Consider the following 10035-nt stretch of genomic DNA (forward strand, 5'->3'; position numbering starts at 1 on the left):
TTTGGTAACTTGTCAACTGTAATAATCACCAGTAGGCAAATAAGAACCACAGCATAGCTACATCACAGCTTGCTGATCAAAGTATAAGTCTGCACAAACAAACTCCCTCACTCTAAGCATCTAAAGCTAGTTACCATCAGAAGAAACAACATAATAGAATAGATCTTAGCTTTGATGACGCTTTAACATTACAGACCCAAGTTATTTCCCTAGCTCTACTATCAGGTTCTCTCTATTTTTGATTAAAAAAAAATCCTAGTATTTCGCTCAGTCTAGAGTGCATGAACTGATTCTGTATAAATCAATTTGAGCAGCAGTGCATGACTTGATTTCCCTTTGGTCTTCTGAAGGATCCATTGCATCATCTGACCACTGTTTAATGTAGTATTTGCTGGCAAGTGCATCTAGTCCATCAATATTCCCCCCACAATTGTCTTGCATATGAACATTCTGTGAACAGGTGCTCTTTAGTCTCCTGTTGTGTTTGACACAATACATACTTAGGATCAACATTGATCCCCACTTCAGAAGTCTGTTAACTATATTGAGATGACCATGTAGGTAGACCCAGAGTATAAATCTGGCCTTTGGTCTTGCATCATTCCTAAACAACGAGTGTTTCCAGTGATATAGACAAATCAACATAATTGCTCTAGTTCAATGCAATTGCAATCTCATAAAAACAGGAAATAAATCAACTTCGTTCCGAATTATGCAAAAAAAAAAAAAAAAAGTAATCCAAAACTTGTAATATGTCGTAATATTAGACAGTTGTTAGAGAGTTCAGTAAGAGAATCATCATCGGTGTTGATATTTTTCCATTCTACTGGTAGAATAAGATTTTTTTTTCCATGTACAACAAACGATAGGAGAACATGCAGAATGCAGATCAAAGACGTTAGAGACTTTATCCGAAATCTCAAATACATTTTTATTGTTCTTGAAGAAGAGACCAGACTATTTCAGTCAAAAAATTAAAAAGGAAGAAAATCAATCACCTCCAAAAGCATGCATCAAATGTTAGAGCTTGTGAAAAATTTCCTTCGTATGACCATAAAGGAAAAGCACCGAAAGCAATAGAAAAAATTAAAACCAAAGCTCACCTGTAAATCCAATCAGAACATGAGAATAAAACTAATGCTAGCGTATGAAGCAAAATTGGATGTCCATGAACAGAAGCCACCGTACCGAGCGTGAAACGGAGAGAGAGCAAAGAAACAAAACAAGAAGAAAAAGGATTGTAAAGATGGTGGAATCCAGTTGTATACCTAAAGTGGAAGCTTATAACACGTGTCACCGACAAAGGAAATAAAAAGGGTTAAAAATAAAGATCTTTGCAAATACATAACACCTCAATGCAGTAGTTGTCGATTTTTTTCTCAGTGATGTATAAGAAGTATTAGTCGATATTGTTGGCAAAATAGTAGTTATCAAGTAAATAAATTTGAATTAAACTTGAATTAGCTTAAATTATCTTATATAAAGTAAACAGAACAAATAGAAGGAAACAAAGATGGCAATCTCAGTGAAACACAAAGAAGTTTGTAACAAAAAAATTAAAGCAAATGGCCTAACTGAAGTAAATACTAACCGAAATCACATAAGCACAAGTCCTTGTGACCAATAATGGAGTGGTAGTCAGCGGCTAGGTCAATGTTAGCATCATTTCGGACCATCCAATTTTTGTGCTCAATCGCTCATTCCATGGCATGTTCTTCGCCTCTTTCTACAACTTCTCTTCTTCTGACATCGTAACATTTTTAGTACAATTAAATTTCATATTAGAAAGTTTCAATTGCCCCCATTTGTCCACTAGAAACTTCCCTGAAATTTCTTATTTGCAAAATAAAGTTTAGCTCAATCTTTCTATGACATATTTGACAAGAACTTTAAGCTTGAGCCATCCATTTGTTGACTCGACTTTGAATTTGCTTCCTTTCTGAATAAGTTTTTCTGAATTTTAACACCAACTTTAGAAAAAGACATCAATTGTACGCTTAATAAGTTCATATATCATGTACAAAGAAGCCAAGATAAGTTCACCAAAGGGTATTATGCATGTTACACTTTCCAGTGGTTGCTACTGACTTGGAACATGGTCTAAATAGTTTGAAAAGTGATATACCAGCTACCACGGCTCAAAAGAAGAGGAGTACGTGGTTAAATCTTGAAATTGTAGGTCCGCTTGTTCTTCTAAGTTTTTTATGCCACCGGTGTGATTGATGCCCTTTTTATTATTCTACCCTATAGCAATATTGTTCCATGATAACTAACTCGGAAAAAAACAAACATATGGCATTTGAATTCCTTGTTACTAATCAGCTGTAAATGGCATCACAAGGAAAGCCCTTTTTACCAAAAATAAGCTTTTAAATTCTTACAGCAGCATTAATACTTTGGTCTCAAAGTAGAAATTTTGAACAGAATGAGCAACAACTTGGCTCGGTTTGCGTCACTAAAAATCTAATTGGTAAACAGACTTATCGAGGTGTCTTTTCGAAGGGAAAAAGGGACATACAGTGGTGTGATCCAGAAACACAACCCAATCAAAGGGACAAATGATTATGATGACGTCGCTGTTTCAGAGAGAAATTAGATATAGAGTGGAAATAATAAGGGGCTTTGCTGAATCAGACATAGAAACAAAGAAGGCTATAAAATTAACCAACATCCAAAAAAAAATTAGAATCGTATGTGTATCCCTATGGAAAAAGAACTAAGCTAGATAGTCGACAAGTACTATACCTACTCCGGAATATCCAAGTCTAATCTCCGCTAGTACATAAGTTTCAATTGACAATAGCTATGTCTGAGCTTCAAAACTTTCAATTGTCTGGCTCTGAAATGAAAGTTTAATTAAATTATTACAACACAAACCTCAAACCTTAAGTCAAAATCTAAAAATAAAAAATTAACACAAATTACCTCATGCAACACTTCCCGGATGCAAAGAAGTAACTTCAAAAAAAACAATAATACAGAGAAACAGAAGAGATCAATAATCAACAGAGGAAGAAGGAGAAGAAGAAAATCAAAAAGCAAAGGAATAATGAAGAAGAAGGAAGTAAAAGAGAGAGTAAACGGGACACCTGTTTTGCATTTGAAGATGGACGGACAGATGTATCTCTTTGAAGCTTGTAATTACTGAATTACCATTCGTCGTCCATATGACCCACTCTTATTATATAGTTAAATAAATTAAAGATCATAAAAACATTTGAAAATGTACATGCATTTGATTCTAACTTGGCAAATTTAACCCTCCAACTCTAAATTTCGACTCTACATTTAACTCTTAAATTTTGAATTCGCTTCAATTTCATAACATCATACTCTTTGCTTTGTTGAGTAATCAATACGTGGAAGAACCTTTTCCTCTCTGCATCTCGTCTTAATTAGGACTAGGAGTTTGAGCCAAGAATTCTGACCAAAAAAGTTTAAAAAATGCAAGAATATTGTACTAAAAAAGGAACTTGCAATCTAAAGCTTTTTAATCACTTTTTATGATATTGTAGAATTATATCTTATGTTATTCAAGGAAATTTAACTATATATAATTAGTTTATTTTATTCACACATTATTTTTGACTATCTAGAGGACCCGCTTAAACCTCTTTTTTTTTAAGAGGTATCATTCGCTGGTCACTTTTTGACCTTTTAAAAAAAAAGTCAGTCGTGAAGTTCCAAATTTCATAGATGATGCTCGTTGCTAATGTCCTCGAGTTTCACATGTGCCCTTTGAAATTTCATAACATTTAACGCGTATAGTTTAAAAATTTATACTCTCCGTTTTAATTTAAGTATTTTACTTCTTTTTTTCTTGTCTGTCAAAAAGGTGTTCCTTTCTATATTTAGTAAGTTGATAATTCAAACATCCTGCATAACAAGTTTAAAACAACAAGATTCAAAGGATAGTTTAGTACATTACACACATCTTTCATTTAGGACCACGAGATTCAAAAATCTCTTTTTATTCCTTAAATTTTGTGTTCAGTCAGACTAAGACACTTAAATCGAAACGGAGGGAGTAATATTTTTTCAATTACAAAATTAAAAAATAACTATTTGTATATTTTACCTCTTTTCTCTGCATTTCATCTTTGCTGCCCATGCTAACACTTGTCAGCTAGCTATCATGTTTCTCCCTGCAAGCTTCTTACTTGAAGTCTCATGTGATGTAAACTCAGGGGAAATGTGAGGCATGCTTTTTCCAGCTGTGTGAGGGCACCTTCTACTTTTGACATGTGCTTTTTTGTGGGTCTCCCTGTCAGCACACTCTCTTTCAGCTCCAATTCTTTAATTCACCTCTCGTCTACGAAATTTTTTACAGTGATTGAGGCATAGATATGACGTGGCGTGTGAGGGAGTATTTTATTGATTATAATGTGAAACCCACCCTTCTCCTCCATTTCTTATTCAGTGTCTTTTTTCTTCCTCTTCAATCTTCTCTCTCCTCTTTCCTCCTTTTTCTCATTTTCTGTTTTCATTAAATTTTAAAAGCAATTTACATCAAAATTGTTTAAGTTACTCTTCCATTTCATTATTCAATTTTTCAATTTCTTCTAAATAATTCGGTTAAACTCCGAACAAGTTTAAAAAATAATTGGCACTTGAAAAGAGTTTTAAATTCAAAAACTAATAAATAAAAATGAATTTAGGATATTTTTGAAAGTAAAATCACCTTGAAAGATTTATTGGACCTCCTTTTTTTTCTTTTTTCTTTTGGCATATATTCAATTCAAAGTCACTACATTTTACACCCAAAACATTCAAAATTCTAAGTGTCATCAAAGTAGACCCTTAATCTAGGGTTGTGTAAAAATCGATTTGACCGATAAATTGAACCAACAAGTATCAAACACAGCTGGTTTGACCTCCCACATTTTTCACAGAGAAATATCACTGAAATAAACTTAAAAAGGTAATGTTAATAAGACCTTATGTTCTTATTAACTTATCAGTTTAACCGTTAATAAAAGCTTAAAAGTCAAAAATCGGACTGGTAATCCATTGAAAAAATTACATTAACCAATAACACGATATCGATAAATCACTAACAATTTTTTCAGCGCAGTTTATTGGTTAAACCGATTTTTGCACAACCCTAGATTCAAGGTCTACTTTGATGACACTTAAAATTTTGGATTTCTCATGTGCAGAATGTAGCAGCTTTAAATTGAATATATGCCAAAAGAAAAAGGGAAAAAAAGGAAGTCCAATTTTTAATGTGTTTTTATTTTCAGAAGTATCCTAAATTCATATTTAGTTATCAATTTTTGAATTAAAAACTTCTTTTAACGTGCCAATTATTTTCTTTTAAGCTTGTTCGGAGTTTAATTGAATTATCAAGACAAAATTGAAAAATTAGATAATGAATATCTTAAAAAGTTTTGATCTGCGTGCAATAGAATTAGTTTTAAAATTAATACAAAATAGAAAATGAGAGAAAAGGGGAAAAGAGGAGAGAGAAGATTGAAGAGGAAGAAATGGAGAATGATGAGAAAAAAGTAGTGGATCTCACATTATAATCAATAAAACACTCCCTCACACACCATGTCATATCTATGCCTCTACCCCTATAAAAAAATTTCAACGTCAACAGAAGCGCATGGAAGCTCCTGATGAAAAGTAATTGTTTAAGTATAGGTCTCTAAGGCTCTTTTTTAGTCCCTCTGTTCAGTTTTACTTGTTCTGTGTACTAAAAATGAATGTCTATTTTTAATTATTCAGTTTAGAAAATCGAGAGATAATGTATCATTTCATACCTATTTCATCCTTATTATTAATTGTTGAGTTAGAAACTTCAAGGAATTATTAGTGACTGCACAATTTTTAAAATATTTTGGTAATTCCAATCTTTTGGTTACTTAGCAATAATTAGGATTGATATAATAAAATTGTCATTCTATACTTGGTTCCTTAATAGGCATGTCAAGTCAATACATGACAAGTAAAAATAAAAGGATAGGTAATTAAAAAAAGGGTCATGAAAACCATTTAGCCAAAATTTGACCCATTTTTCCCTCCTCCTTCGATTAGCTTCAAGCTTCCATTTTTATTTTATTTTTGTCTTCAACTTCTCTGCAGAAAAATGATTTAATATTTGGTCATCTCTCATGAGTTTCTATTAATCATTCTTTTCGGTCATTTTCTTCTTCAAAATTATTTTGAAAGTGGAAAATAAATAGGTGTGCAAAGATTAAATTTGAATCTAGATAATTGGATGACCAGGGTCTGAAATAGACGTCTCTCTAAATTAGACTGTTAATCTTAAATCCTTTCTTCTTCATTTGTTCTGAAAGGGTTCTATTGTAATTTACAATTTGAGAAAATTCTAATTTATAGGGTTCTATTTAGAATTCTCTAAGCGGGTTGTTTTATATAATTGTAAAGGTGTTTAAGCCAAATGAATTGTTTGTGGCCAACAGGTGTGTCACGTGAATTTGTTCTCAAGTTCCGAGAATAAACTATGGATTTTTCCATTATTTATGTGCATCAAAATTTATTTTTAACAAACATAAAGTTCAAATTAAAACAACTAAATTCTACCGAACTGATGACTTCAACGATAAATTCATTGTTGCATTCTCTTCGGTTTCAAATGTTAATTGTTTTTTTTTTTTTAAATAAATATATTTTCATAAGGGGTTTGGGAGTTTGGGAGAAAGGAGAAAGGAATTGCTAGATACCAAACCTACACCCATCGTGTAACAATCGTCCAATGACACTGAATAATAAAGCTTAGCCGAATTCAAATATTAATGTTTCTACTAAATCAAATTTGCTTCAAAATATTCGATGGGTTAAAGAAACAAAAAGTCATTCACTTTTTATGTTTTTTTGTACAAATTAACATACTAAAGCAGCTAAGAGAATAAATGCTACACCATTTCAAATACAAGACAAGACATATCTGCAACGTTGACCCTCTTCCTGTTGCTTTTCATCGTCAAAGAGCTAGGTTATGACGCAAGCCAACATAATGTAATACAGTTCGAATTAAATTCACACAAGTTTTCCAAAAAAAAAAAAAAAAAAAACAGTCACCAATTACAACATAAAATTTTGTCAGCATTCAATGTTTACACAAAATTAATGAATGCTTGGCATTAGTTTTTTATACACATACTTATTGTGTACAGCCATTTCTTCCCGATATACACTGGTAGAAAACTTCTTTTTTTTTTTTTTTTTTTTTTTTTTTTTTTTGCCCCTTTTGTAGATCACGAACCTCTTTTATAGAGTGCATAGCTATTCTGCCAATGCAGTACGAATTGCATGGCTGACACAATATGAGTACTATAACCACATTGCCTCTATGGAAAAACAAACTTTGTAGAACCCTGAATCAAATGCATGAAATCTTCATTGGTTTGCTCATTATAGTTTTGTTTACTCTTTCTTGTATGTTTTATCAGCTTTGGTTCAAACATTGCGCAAGTGTAAATAGACATTAGCGCTGTTTTGGCAAATTGGAACTGCTCTAATATATGTATTTGCGAAATGCATAATGCATAATGCAGTCTACATAATATAAAAAAGAACTTAATACATCGCAGAAGCACAGTAAAGTTTTAACTGTTCTCACAAACATTAACATAAGCATCTTGACAAACATATGGAACCTTTAATCAGGACCTTATAATGGAAACACCGTTATATTAGAGATGGTATATGGGATGGGATGACGTGAAGCTTGTAACCCATGACGGAGGGCGAGGCTGACGAGAAGGACCGGCAGGTTCTTAGTCTTGCCAAGAAGGGTTGCATGTCATACCTCAGGTGACATCAAAATGGGAGAGGAAAGTGAGAGTTTTTATAAGGAACTAGTTAATTGACCCGCGCTTCGCGTGGTTAGACATTTCATTTTGTAACTTAATTGATGTAAAAAAGATATGAAAAATTTTATAATACAAAAAATAAAAGTATTTAATCTTAGACTATTAGCCTTGTAGGTTAAAAGTAATTAATTTAATTAATTGTTTAATGATGCCATCGTATTAAGCTGGAACAAAAAAGGAAAACGAAAGCTGTAAAGGACTAGCTTAGCCATACAAATCAAGACCACAGAAAAGGAAAATATATTCCGAGCAAATCAATCAGAGAAAATCTATACGCGGGTCGAGATCCAATCTAGCCAATCAAGAAGAAACCTATGGAAAGAAGTAAAATCAGCAGCAGAATACTATACAAGACCTGAAGGTTAACAAAGGAAGATTTATATCTCGGTCACAAAGGAGGAAAGAAGACCAGCAAGATTCAAGGCAAATCACATCATTGTCACAAAGGAAAGAAGACCAGCAAAGAAGATTCATATCTCGGTCACAAAGGAAAGAAGACCAGCGAAAAAGATCCAAAGATCAATCAGGGGATCACTCAAATCCCTGATTGAGGATAAACTCCCTTGGGTTATCTTAGAGCAAGCCAAATCAGAATCAATCCAAAGGAAAGATTTATTAATTGTCAAACTCTCCAGACGTGAAGCCAACTATAAAAAGAGACATCACAAGCCGAAGACAACCACAACTTCACTTGAGCAAAACACCTATTCATTATTCATCTTGTAAAAAGCACTATAGCTTGTAAAAGTCTGTGAGTGTTAGAAAAAGAAAAAAGAGAATAGATAGCAATACAGGCAGAGGTTGTCACTAGGGGACAATTGGAAAACTGTCTAAAATGGGAACTACGGTTCAAGACGAACCACAATTGTAATCAAGTTACCAACAAGGCTCTAAGGAAACCCTTTTAACCCAAGGGGACTGGAATAGGCACCACACCGGTGATTCGAACCAGTATAAAATCTCTGTGTCTCATTGCTTTCTGCTTTATACTGTCTACTATTATCTGTCTGCTAACCAGTGTTTGAGTTTTGCAGGGAAGTCGACTAACCATATTAACAGTCGACTAACTTAATCCAAATGAATTACAATTCACCCCCTCTTCCCTTGTGTTTCAATTGGTATCAGAGCGGGTCTCTCAAGAAGTCGCCTAACAGCACGTGAGAACATATCAAAATGTCTAGATATCACATTCTTGGTGCAATTCTGCAAGATGGTCACTCTTCATCAAAACCGCCATACTTCAACGGACTGCATTACAACCACTGGAAAGAAAGTCAAAATCTTTGTGTTTTCAACTGACTACCAAGCATGGCTAGTAATTAAAAATTAACCCAAGCCAATCCCAAACATTGAAGCAAAAGATCTGAAAACCAAAATTGATATTGAATCCTTCGAATGCTCAAAAGAATAACAAGAGGTAATCTCAACTAATGCTAGAGCTATCAGTTTGCTTTATTGTGCAGTTAGCGGTGAAGAATTCGGGAAGATCTCAAACTACGAGACAGCCAAAGAAATGTGGGACAAACTACAGGTCACTACGAAGGTACGTCAGAAGTAAGGAAGTACAGGGTTGACGCTCTTCAAAAGGAATATAAGATGTTCATAATGAAGGAAGATGAAGACATCGAATCCATGTTCACTCGATTCCGTAAGATCCTAAATGAATTAAAATCTCTTGGATCTGTCTATACAAGTGGACAATAGGTAAGGAAGGAAGCTAGTAAGGAGTCTACCTAAGGCATGGGAAACTAAAGCTATTGTTATGGAAAGCTCAAAGCTGGATGATATGACATATGATGAACTCAGATGAAACTTAATGGCCTTTGAGACAAATCACATCAAGAGATACGCCAAGGAGGAAAAGAAAAAGATTGTTGTATTCAAAGCTGCCACCGAGGAAAGCGAAGAAGACGACGACAGTAATGAAGTCCTTGCCATGATAAATCGAAGAGTCAAAATCATCTTAAGGAATAGAAGACAGAAACCACGAAGTAGATACAGGAATAACGATGAATCAAAGAATGATCATAGATGCTACCAATGTGGAAAATCAGGACACATCAAGGCAGACTGTCCAGAACTGAAACGAAAAAATTACAGGAGGCAACACACCTCCGATCATATGGAGCCTGGATTGATGAAGACAAGTCAGAAACAGAACCAGAAGATGTATCAAACATGTGCTTCATGGCTA

General features: G+C 33.7%; 1 long non-coding RNA gene across 1 annotated transcript; it reads right to left on the minus strand.

The window, feature by feature from the left end:
- Positions 1-613: 613 nt before the first annotated feature.
- LOC132040807 (uncharacterized) lies at positions 614-3083 on the minus strand. Its single transcript, XR_009410785.1, has 3 exons — positions 2926-3083; positions 2746-2839; positions 614-1103 (listed from the first exon to the last, which is right to left on the minus strand). It is a non-coding gene; the product is annotated as an uncharacterized LOC132040807 (long non-coding RNA).
- Positions 3084-10035: the final 6952 nt, after the last annotated feature.

This window comes from Lycium ferocissimum, chromosome 12, assembly GCF_029784015.1.
Source record: "Lycium ferocissimum isolate CSIRO_LF1 chromosome 12, AGI_CSIRO_Lferr_CH_V1, whole genome shotgun sequence".
Classification (NCBI taxonomy): Eukaryota; Viridiplantae; Streptophyta; class Magnoliopsida; order Solanales; family Solanaceae; genus Lycium; species Lycium ferocissimum.